This window comes from Schistocerca serialis, chromosome 9, assembly GCF_023864345.2.
Source record: "Schistocerca serialis cubense isolate TAMUIC-IGC-003099 chromosome 9, iqSchSeri2.2, whole genome shotgun sequence".
NCBI classification, from domain to species: Eukaryota; Metazoa; Arthropoda; class Insecta; order Orthoptera; family Acrididae; genus Schistocerca; species Schistocerca serialis.
The window spans coordinates 160,404,591-160,417,299 of record NC_064646.1 but is presented as its reverse complement, the minus strand read 5'-3'; the positions used below and the strand labels follow the sequence as shown (position 1 = coordinate 160,417,299).

Sequence of the window (12,709 nt, the reverse complement as noted above, 5' to 3'; positions counted from 1 at the left end):
CATTGTCCTTTATTTTTTCCCTCGAAGGCTTTCCTGAAGTCATAATGTCGGACAACGCCCTCTGTTTTCGTCAAATGAATTTGAAACATTCTGTGAACGCAGACGCATACAGCATCTAACGAGTGCACCGTTCCATCCAAAGTCAAATGGCGAAGCGGAACGTTTTCTCCGAACCTTCAAGCAGCAGATGGCAAAACTTCGCATCGCACACACCACGGATAAAGCATTGCGACTATTTCTCACCTCCTATCGTTCGCATCCACGAGATGGGCCATCACCGGAGGAATTGCTTGACAGCAGCCGCTATTGGACACTGCTCCACTTGCTTTACCCTCTTCAGCAACCGGCGCCGGAGGAAGGACGCAAGTATCGCCTCGCGCCACGTGATATTGTGTTTTTCAGGCTGCAGAAAGAGGGCACGGGGCGAGATCCTTCGTCGTCTTTGCCCATGCATGTATCTCATTTCAGGACCGGACGGATTGCAGCGCCTACATCACGATCAAATTCGCCACTGTCACATGCACGGTGATCCTTCTGTATCTCTTCCCACAGATTCACGGAACCTGAGGACAGCGCGGCCACATCCGCAGAGGGTGTCATCACGACACCGCGGTACGACCCCATGGAGACTTCGCCTCCTGTCGTCCTATCGATGTAGCTGGACCCACCCCCACTGCAACGCCGACGCCTTCTACATCTTGTTATGGGCCTCAGGAAGTGGACGCGTACCCTTCTGGTCGCTTTCCGAGGTGTGTTTCCACCAGAGCGAAGACCGTATGGCAGGGTACGATTGGCGGTCTACCGTCCCCTGCATCCACAGTTTCGAGTCCACGGCAGAATCCACGCTCCTGCTTCCCTCGCCGTTGTCGTACTCCCTATACGACGGCGGTCCGTCGCCTTGGGCTGTGAAGTAGACGTCAGCCAATTGCAAGCTGACTGATCCCTCTCCAGGACTCCGAACGACCGCGCCCCAGTTGAAGAATAGCATCAAAAGTAGTCATTTCGCTTCTACCATGTAGCACTTTCTGTCGCTCTTTGCTTGCGACACATCTACGTAAATACAAACTTAAGTATTGCAATCATTTCCTTTTGTAATAAAACTCCTCAATACGATTTGTTTGAATGTTGTTTAGCGATCCAAGAAAGCAGGTTTCCTAGACACCCCGTACTTTGACGACTAGGCAGGATCAACCTACACTTAATATTCGTAGTTATATTAACCTAATCCTTCATCTGTTACTATAAACACCAATACTACTAAAATACTACATACACAAAATTAGCAGTTCCAGTTCTTTGTACAATAGCGTATACAATTTTGTGTTAAGGTCACAGTGAAATATACTGTCCAGTCACATAGATGTGACCACCTGTCAAAAGCCTGAATAACCACATTTTGCAGCACGGAACACTGTGAGACACGCAGGAAGAGAGTCAATGAGGTTCTGGAAAGCACCGACAGGGATGTGAAGTCATGCTTAGTGCCGTAGCCAGCTGCGTTAGGTTTCTCGGTTGAGCATCCATGGCGCGTACAATCCGATCGAGACTGGCCAACAGATTCTCGAATGAATTTAAGGCCGTGGAATTTCGTTCCAGTGGACTATGGTAAATTCATCCTGGCGCTATTCGAACATGCATGTACACTGCGAGCTGTGAGACACGCTGCATTGTCCTGCTGGGAGATGCCCTGGGCCAAGTAAAAATAAACTGCATTTAAGGGTGGACATGATTCTCAAGGATAGATGCCTACTTTTGTTGATCCATTGTGTCTTTCAGAATAACGAGATCACCTAGGGAATGCGACGAAAACATTCCCCAGACCACAACGCTCCCTCCTTCAGCTTGGCCCCCTTCGAAGGTTGTTGGAGAGTGTTTGCTTTCCGACGGTTCATGTTGTAAACGCCAATAACCATCAGTCCCAAAGAGTATAGAACGTGGTTCATATGGAAAGGTTACCTGTCGCCACTCAGGGGCCGTCCAGTGCGTGCGAAGTCCAGCCTTTGCTGTCGATGAACAACAGTCAGCATGGGTGCATGAGTCAGCACCTGGTGCACAGGCCCATACACAGCAATGTCTGCTGAACGGTCGTTGGGGAGACACTGCTGGTAGCCCCAGGTTCATGTCGGCGGTCAGTAGCTCAACATTTGCACGTCTGTTTGACCGTACACATCTCCGCAGTTGTTGTTCACCCCTGTCATCTACGGCCGTGGTGCCACACAGTTACTTCGGCGCCGGATTTGCATAGCGTCATTTTGCCATGCACCGTATATTTTAACCGCCAACTGCCTTGCCGCAGTGGTAACACCGGTACCCGTCGGTTCACCGAAGTTAAGCGCTGTCGGGCTGGGCTAGCACTTGGATGGGTGACCATCCGGTCTGCCGAGCGCTGTTGGCAAGACGGGTGCACTCAGCCCTTGTGAGACAAAGTGAGGAGCTACTTGACTGAGAAGTAGCGGCTCCGGTCTCGGAAACTGACATACGGCCGGGAGAGCGGTGTGCTGACCACATGCTCCTCCATATCCGCATCTAGTGACGCCTGTGGGCAGAGGATGACATGGAGGCCAGTCGGTACCTTTGGGCCTTCATGACCTGTGCTGTAGGAGAGTATATTTTAACCGCCCGCGCATAAGCGAACAGCTTGCAAACTTAGTCGTTTCGAAATGGTGCAGCCTCGGGCTCGAAAGTCAGTGGTTATACCCTTTTGAACGTCAGATAAATCTGTCCGTTTCCGGATTATGACAATGACTGCACTGATAACCACGTCCACCGATACGTTTTACGTATCCTCCACTGCTAATTCTGCCACCTGCCGTCTGTTAGTGGTTATGGCACGTTGACATCAAGCTAACGTGGTGGTCACGTTAGTATGACGGGACCATGTAATGTTGACTGTGAGTGTAATTCGTATAAGTAATTCAGTGACGGGACTATTCTTATCCGAATCGACAGGAAAAACAACGCCTCCAACAATAGTCCTGATGTCCATGGCTGACATCGCAAGCAGAAGACGAAGAAACAGAGAAACTGTAAGAGAATACTGAAAAGGTCATTCACTATGTGAAGCGAGATGAAAATCTAATAATCACGGAGGACTACAATACTGTTGTACGGGAAGGAATTGAAGAAAGGATTACGGGAGAATTTGGGCTTGGTATTAGGAACCAGAGAGGAGAAAGACTAATCGAGCTCTGCAATAGATTTCAAATGGGAATAGTGAATACTCTGATCAAGAACCACGAGAGGAGAAGACGTACTTGCAAAAGATTCGGAGAGAAGGGAAGACTCCAGGCGGATTGCATCACGGTGAGACAAAGATACCCAAATCAGGTTCTGGTTTGCAAGGCGTACCCAGGAGCAGATATAGACCCATATCACAACTTAACAATGACTGTCGTCCTACCGCAAATTAGCACGAGTGGCACTAAGTACGCCTATCTACGACCGGACGATTTATGTGGCTTAGCGGTAACAAATTATACTCTCACGTCGTAAGCAGAAGCAAGTCCATATCAGTCGTCAGTGAAGTACGACACTTAGCACAGGAAGAACACCAATTATCATCACCAACGTACAGCCAGAACAGAGCAGAACTGAACTCCCAGGTGGAGGGTGCTACTATTTATACGAGGGACGTTCAATAATTAATGTAACATGTTTTTCTTTCGACCAGTTTCGGTTGAAAGAATGCAATTTTGTTGCGGGCGTCATCGAATATTCGCTCTTCAGACCGTACATTTTCATACTTGCTTTACTTTGCTTTACGCGATCAGGCCCAGAGAACCGCGCGCTACTAAAAGGTTACTGCTCCACTGGGTCCTGTTTTGTGCCTCTTGGCGCCAATCATTCTCTATTCCAATCTTCAGCATGTCCTGATGGATTCCATCCCTCCATCTCCTCCTTGGTCTTCCTAGTGGGCGTCTTCCATAGGGCGTATAATCCATAGCTTTCAAAGACCATCGGCGTTTATACATCCGACTGACATGTCCTGGCGATACAAGGCACTTGGTTCTCATCAATCCTACAATGTTTGGTCTATTGTACATTTCGTCTAGTTCACAATTATGTCTGATCCTCCATTTTTCCCGTGACCTCATCTTGTACCGGATCAAAGATCTTCAGAAACAAGATGATTGTTCAAGTCTTTTTTCCGGATACTCCAAGTTTCACAACCATACAGTATTAAGAGTTGAATCATTGTTTTATACAACTGGCGTTTGAAATTCCTCGAGAGATCACGCGATGCAAGAAGTTGACTGAGACCAAAGTATGATCGTTTCACGTCTCGGATCGTCGCTTTGATTTCAGCTTCACATGCTCCGTCTTCTGTAAAGATTACCCCCAGATATTTAAATTCACGAACCCTTTTGTATGATCGATTTCCGACTACCAAGGGCTGGAGTGGGTCTCTTGAATAAGCATGGGTCCTGCTCATCACCGGATATTCTATCTTTGATTCATTCACAAGGAGCCCAGTTTTGCTTCCTTCCGCCTCCACGTTTTCACTCATCCGCATTAGTTCCTCGTTAGATCCGAACAAGAGGGCCACATTATCAACAAACGCGAGATGACTGATTTTCTCACCCTGTACCTCTATACCCCCGAAGCTTTTAGGAGAAACAGTTTCATGAAGTTCCGATTGGTGGCGGCGCTATACGTAGCTTTCAAAATGGCGTCTGTAATGGAGATTTGTTCCAAACAGAGAGTTGCCATTGCATTTGTTTTGGCGGAAAACCGTAGCATCGCAGATGTTCAGGGGCACTTGCAGAATGTCTACGGAGACGTGGAAACGAACAAAAGCACGCTGAGCTGTTGGGCGAGTCATCTGTCTTCATCGAACAAGGTCGCGCCAACCTGTCCGAGCTCCCGTGTGCCGGCCTGTCGCACACAGTTCTGACTCCTGCAATATTGGAACAGGCGGAGACTCGCATTCAAGATGATCGAAAGATTAGAAACACCTCGCTGCACTACTGGACGTTACAGTCGGTAGTGCTGACGCACTAACAGTAGACCATAAAGAGCAACAAAGAGCCATCTGTGCGGAACTGCTTGCGCGTCAAGAGGCTGATGGTGACAATGTTTTGTCGAACGTCGAACATCGAGTGTCGCAACCCCTCCCCACCCTCCCTCCTCTGAAGAAAAAGTTGAAAATCACACTCTTTGCCGGTAAAGTGATGGCGATTGTCTCGAAGGGATTATTCTGTTTGATGTCCTCCCTCATGGTGCAATAATAAACTAGGAAGTATATTGTGCTATTCTCAGGAAATTGAAGAAACCAATTCGGCGAATTCATCATCACAAGAATACAAACTAACTTCTCCTTATGAAACTTCCTGGCAGATTAAAACTGTGTGCCCGACCGAGACTCGAACTCGGGACCTTTGCCTTTCGCGGGCAAGTGCTCTACCATCTGAGCTACCGAAGCACGACTCACGCCCGGTACTCACAGCTTTACTTCTGCCAGTATCTCGTCTCCTACCTTCCAAACTTTACAGAAGCTCTCCTGCGAACCTTGCAGAACTAGCACTCCTGAAAGAAAGGATATTGCGGAGACATGGCTTAGCCACAGCCTGGGGGATGTTTCCAGAATGAGATTTTCACTCTGCAGCGGAGTGTGCGCTGATATGAAACTTACTGGCAGATTAAAACTGTGTGCCCGACCGAGACTCGAACTCGGGACCTTTGCCTTTCGCGGGCAAGTGCTCTACCATCTGAGCTACCGAAGCACGACTTACGCCCGCTACTCACAGCTTTACTTCTGCCAGTATCTCGTCTCCTACCTTCCAAACTTTACAGAAGCTCTCCTGCGAACCTTGCAGAACTAGCACTCCTGAAAGAAAGGATATTGCGGAGACATGGCTCAGCCACAGCCTGGGGGATGTTTCCAGAATGAGATTTTCACTCTGCAGCGGAGTGTGCGCTGATATGAAACTTACTGGCAGATTAAAACTGTGTGCCCGACCGAGACTCGAACTGAGGACCTTTGCCTTTCGCGGGCAAGTGCTCTACCATCTGAGCTACCGATGCACGACTCACGCCCGGTACTCACAGCTTTACTTCTGCCAGTATCTCGTCTCCTACCTTCCAAACTTTACAGAAGCTCTCCTGCGAACCTTGCAGAACTAGCACTCCTGAAAGAAAGGATATTGCGGAGACATGGCTTAGCCACAGCCTGGGGGATGTTTCCAGAATGAGATTTTCACTCTGCAGCGGAGTGTGCGCTGATATGAAACTTACTGGCAGATTAAAACTGTGTGCCCGACCGAGACTCGAACTGAGGACCTTTGCCTTTCGCGGGCAAGTGCTCTACCATCTGAGCTACCGATGCACGACTCACGCCCGGTACTCACAGCTTTACTTCTGCCAGTATCTCGTCTCCTACCTTCCAAACTTTACAGAAGCTCTCCTGCGAACCTTGCAGAACTAGCACTCCTGAAAGAAAGGATATTGCGGAGACATGGCTTAGCCACAGCCTGGGGGATGTTTCCAGAATGAGATTTTCACTCTGCAGCGGAGTGTGCGCTGATATGAAACTTACTGGCAGATTAAAACTGTGTGCCCGACCAAGATTCGAACTCGGGACCTTTGGAAGGTAGGAGACGAGATACTGGCAGAAGTAAAGCTGTGAGTACCGGGTGTGAGTCGTGCTTCGGTAGCTCAAATGGTAGAGCACTTGCCCGCGAAAGGCAAAGGTCCCGAGTTCGAGTCTCGGTCGGGCACACAGTTTTAATCTGCCAGGAAGTTTCATATCAGCGCACACTCCGCTGCAGGGCTAACTTCTCCTTCTTCATGACAACGCAAGGCCTCACGTAAGTCTGCGCACTCAGAGGAGCTCACAAAACTTCATTGGACTATTGTTCCCCATTCGCACTACATTCGGATCTCGCACCTTCCGATTTCCATGTATTTGTCCCAACGAAGGAAGCACTTTGTGGGATGCAGTACGTGGATGATGGGGAAGTTTCTGATGCAGCGAGACCTTGGCTCCGGCATCGACCAGTAAAGTGGTACCATGCGGGCATACAAGCCCTCCCAGTACGGTGGCGTAAGGTCGAGGCATTGAACGATGACAACGTTGAAAAATAGCGTTTTGTAGCCAAAAAAGAGGAGAATAATATGACGTATTGGAATCCGGAATAAAAACAAACAGTTTACAGAGAAAAATGTGTTACATTACTTATTGACCGTCCCTTGTACAACCACTGAATAGTCCAGAATATACTAACATTGCAAACATAAGACGTTTCGAGAATCTTCCAGAATGGACTTTACCAAAATCACTACACTGGTTGCTGCAGTTAGCTTTCACATATAGACAAAAAAACGCCGTGGGGAATTCTATTTCAGTAATATGTATAGATACGTATTGAAAGCTATACACGTATCCAGGCGAGCGCTGCATGCAGGAAGCGGTTACTAGGGTTGTGAAGGGGTTGTTTACGTTAAAGGTACCATCTTCCAATCAGATACGAACCCCCTGCCAATCTGGAAGATACATCAGTCACAAAGTTCTAATGAAATGCTAGTCCTTTCAGATCGGATGTAGGGATACAGAAAACGGTAATGCGGTATCAGTACATTACAGCTTCATTCAAGGAAAGGTGCCGGAATTAGTATCAGTTATTGATGGTTATAATGCTCAGGCAGTAGCAGGAACAGTAAAGTAGTTGAAACTGGAAGTGAATAGCAACGAAATTCTAAGTTCAGACTGGAAGTTTTATCCTAAGTATGGGTTAGTAGCTCATGGTGGTGCAGTAAAGAACTGTATAATACCCAGTGAGGTTATCGCAGATTCCGAATAAGAGCTAATCTGTGCGAAGTTAGCCGTCTAAGTTTAATCAAAAGTGGCAGTCCGATGCTTTTATACACCGCCTCTATCAGGAGCTATCGTTGCAGAGCGCTTTAGAGAGAACGTGCAGGATATAGTTAGTAACGTTTCTGATCATGCTGTCGCAATAGAGGGTGGCATCAACTTGCCCAGGTATAATTTGAGAAAGATATTCTATGAAAACTGAATGTCTTGTCCGAAAATTACATCGATCAGATATTTAGAGAACCAACTCATGAAGGAAACGTCTTAGACCTGCTAGCAATAAACGGAACTGAACTTATCGACTCATTTAACGTGGAGGAAGTTATCAGTGATCATAAGGGTGCGCCAGCAGCTGTGATTGCAGGTACTACAAGAAATATTAAGGAAGGTAGGAAAATATTTTTATTTAGTAAGAGTGACAGGATACAAATTACAAAATATCGGAGTAGTAAACATCACGTATTCAGTGCTGAGGACGAGGATGGGGAGCACAAATGATAAAACCGAAAAACTTTGTTCAATATGCCTTAGCCAAGTGGAATCCAAGCAGAGTCGTAACGGAAAGGAAAGACCGCCGTGGTTTAACAACCGTCTTAAAAATTTGCAATGTAATCAAAGAGAGCTCGCTAGAAGATTCAATAGACGTCACAACAAAGCTGACAAACAAAAGCGGTACGAAGTGAGAATGAGAGTAAGGAGAAAAGAGAGAAGTGTTCAATGACATTAAAAGTACAAATTTTGCCAACCGAAGTGCCTAACATACTAAAAGGCATAAAAGCTTCAGGACGAGATAAGATATCTGTACGATTCTACAAAGATTATGCGAAAGAACTTATCCCATTTCTGGCAGTAGTTTATTGTACATTGCTGGAGCAGCGAACGGTACGTACCGACTGGAAGAAAGGATAGGTCATTCCTGTTATTCAGAAGGGCCGTAGGACAGATGTGCACAATTGTAGACCTATATCGATGACGTCAATCTATTGTAGAAATATGAAACATGTTTTATGCTCAAGAATCATGATGTTTTTGGAGAACGAAAATCTCCTCTATAAAAATCATTATGGATTCCGCAAACAGAGATCTTGCGAAACTCAGCTCGCTCTGTTTCTCCATGAGATACATAGCGATGAAGGCAACGGCTCTCAGGTTAAGGCTGCGTTTCTTGACGAATTTGATGCCGTCCCGCACTGCCGTCCTGTGAAACAAATAATACGAATTCACTGTGTATCGGATGAGATTTGCGGCTGCATTCAAAACTTCCTTGCAGAGAGATCACACGACGTTGGTCTTAATAAACGAAATCGGAAGATGTAAAGGTAATTTCCTGAGTATCGCAAGGCAGTGTGATAGAACCGTTCCTGTTTACTGTTCACTGTTCGCAGATGATATAAGAAAGCAACAACGTCAGAAGACAGTCTCGATTTGCAGAATTTCCTACAGAGGATTCATGAATAATGCAGAATCTGGCTATTGATTATGAATGTCAGAAAATTAAAGCAATTGTGCATACATAGAAAAGAATACACCATTGTACAAGTACACCACTGGCCATTAAAATTGCTACACCACGAAGATGACATGCTACAGGCGCGAAATTTAACCGACAGGAAGAAGATGCTGTGATACGCAAATGATTAGCTTTTCAGAGCATCCACACAAGGCTGGCGCCAGTTGTGACACCTACAACGTGCTGACATGACGAAAATTTCCAATCGATTTCTCATACACAAACAGCAGTTGACCAGCGTTGCCTGGTGAAACGTTGTTGTCATGCCTCGTGTGAGGAGGAGAAATGAGTACCATCACGTTACCGACTTTCATAAAATTCGGATTGTAGCCCATCGCGATTGCGGTTTATCGTATCGCGACATTGCTGCTCGCGTTGGTCGAGATCCGATGACTGTTAGCAGAATATGGAATCGGTGGGTTCAGGAGGGTAATACGGAACGCCGTGCTGGATCCCAACGGCCTCGTATTACTAGCAGTCGGGATGACAGGCATCTTATCCGCATGGCTGTAACGGATCGTGCAATCACGTCTCGATCCCTGGGGACGTTTGCAAGGCAACAACCACCTGCGACGTTTGCAAGACAATAACCATCTGCACGAACAGGTCGACGGCATTTCAGCAGTATGGACTATCAACTCGGAGACCATGGCTGCTGTTACCCTGGAAGTTTCATCACAGGAGCGCCTGCGATGGTGTACTCGACAACGAACCTGGGTGCACGAATGACAGAAAGTCATTTTTTCGGTTGAATCCAGGTTCTGTTTACAGCATCGTGACGGTCGCATCCGTGTTTGGCGACATCGCAGTGAACGCACATTGGAAGCGTGTATTCGTCATCGCCATACTGGCGTATCACCTGGTGTGATGGTATGGGGTGCCATTGGTTACACGTCTCGGTCACCTCTTCTTCGCATTGACGGCACTTTGAACAGTGGACGTTACATTTCGGATGTGTTACGACCCGTGGCTCTACCATTCATTCGATTCCTGCGAAACCCTACATTTCAGCAAGATAACGCACGACCGCACGTTGCAGTTCTTGTACGGGCCTTTCTGGATACAAAAAATGTTCGAATGCTGCCCTGGCCAGCACATTCTCCAGATCTCTCAGCAATTGAAAACGTCTGGTCAACGGTGGTCGAGCAACTGGCACGCCACAATAGGCCAGTCACTACTCTTGGCGAACTGTAGTATGGTGCTGAAGGCGCATGGGCAGCTGTACCTGTACACGCCATCCAAGCTCTGCTTGACTCAATGCCCAGGCGTATCAAGGCCGTTATTACGGCCAGAGGTGGTTGTTCTGGGTCCTGATTTCGCAGGATCCATGCACCCAAATTGCGTGAAAATGTAATCACATGTCAGTTCTAGTAAAATATATTTGTCCAATGAATACTCGTTTATCATCTGCATTTCTTCTTGGTGTAGCAGTTTTAATGGCCAGTAGTGTATATTACCGATAACTTGCTGAAAACATTATCTACCGTGAAGTACATACGAGTGACTACCGAGTGGTTATAATTAAAGTGCAGCCACTGACAGAGGTCCAGTGTGGCTGGGGCGAAACAATAAATAGCTTTGTCAACATATGCTTCAGTCTATCAAAGTTAAAACTGTTAAATCGCGTAGTGATTAGTTGAATATGTTTCGCTATATACATCGTTTTAAGACAAAATGAATCAGCGATAAATAATAAAGCTAAAAGACGAATAGGGTTCCGAATGTGCAACTGTATGTCACAATCAACTGTTACAAGTCTCAACTTGATCAGAACAATATTTTAGTCAAAATCGGCGTTTTTACGATAAATTAAAGGTGTAAATATTAGAAATATGAAAATTGGTAAGAAGCTTCAGTTTGATATAAAAAAAATTAACTATGTGACCCCATTAAACATCTAATAACTTCCAAATAATTTACTTCAAATGAAATTTATAACAAAAACTTTCTTATTTGAAATAGATTAAATATCCTTTATATGAATGATAATAGAAAATCCAGGAGTAAATATAACAATATTATGAAAAGGAAAGTTGCCACTCACCAAATAGCGGAGATGCTGAGTCGCAGATACGGAGAACAATAAGACTCTAAGAATTAAAGCTTTCTGCCTGTAAGGCCTTCGTCAACAATAGACGATAGACACCTACAAACACACACACACACACACACACACACACACACACACACAAATTGCGTCCCACGTGAATAGGTCTATGCCGCGCGGGATTAGCCGTGCGGTCTGGGGCACTGCAGTCATGAACTGTGTGGCTGGTACCGGCGGAGGTTCGAGTCCTCTCTTGGGCAAGGGTGCGTGTGTTTGTCCTTAGGCTAATTTAGGTTAAGTAGTGTGTAAGCTTAGGGACTGATGACCTTATCAGTTCAGTCCCATAAGATTTCACACACATTTGAACTCTTTTTTTTTTTTTAATTTTTTTTATTCGGTCTATCTACTAGTGAAAACTATATCAAAATACTCACAGTAGTTCGTGAGACTAGCCATCACATACGGACAAAAAAAGGTGGCAGAGCCTTTAATTTAGTAAATTTTATAGATGAAGAGTAGGCTGAAGCAAAAGATTGTCGTTAGGAAGAATCGCTGATAAATGAGTGGGATACTGAAGTCCTGAGGAGGAAGAGATAAGCGTTCAAAGTCCCGCGGACGTCGAGGTTATTATAGGATGAGCACAAGTTCGAATTATGGATGGATGGAGAAGGAAATCTGCCGTGCCATTTTAAAGGAACCATTCCGGTATTTGCCTGGAACGATTTAGGAAAATCATGGAAAACCTAAATCTGGCCAGACGTGGGTTTGAACAGTCGTCCACCCGAATGCGAGACCAGTGTGCTAAGCATTGTGCTACCTCGCTCGGTACTGAAATACTGAGGGATGATGAGATGGTTTCTTTACTAGTCTACATCAGCGGTACCGAATACCACATTAGGAAGTTCAGTTGAAAAGGAATGAACGTCTCTAAAATAGCAGTCACAAGAGTTAGACAAATGTAGATACAAGGAAGATACCTCTGAGGGAACATTGTGTAACAGAAGTACGTCACCAGATCAAGGAAAGAATAAAGTACATAAATGCCCGTGAAAAGACAGGAATAAAGCAGTGTATTTCGATTATGAATGAAATAAATAGGTGAAATTAAAAGCAAGAACGTGCACATTGAGACTGCAGGAGTAATTCCATTGCTAAACGAAAACGAGAGAGTGAATAAGAGGAAAGAGTATGTTGAAAGACTCTAAGGGGGGAACTAAGTGTCTGCCGACATGCTAGAAGAAATAAAAGTCGATGCTGAAATTGTAGAAATTCAGGAGTACCGTCAGAATTGAACAGAGCTTTGGAAGACTTGCTATCAAATAAAGCGAAAGACATGGATAAT

At 45.8% G+C, this 12,709-nt stretch overlaps 1 pseudogene; it reads left to right on the top strand.

The window, feature by feature from the left end:
- Positions 1–2,277: 2,277 nt before the first annotated feature.
- On the top strand, positions 2,278–2,395 carry LOC126419992 (5S ribosomal RNA; annotated as a pseudogene).
- The last annotated feature ends 10,314 nt before the right edge of the window (positions 2,396–12,709 follow it).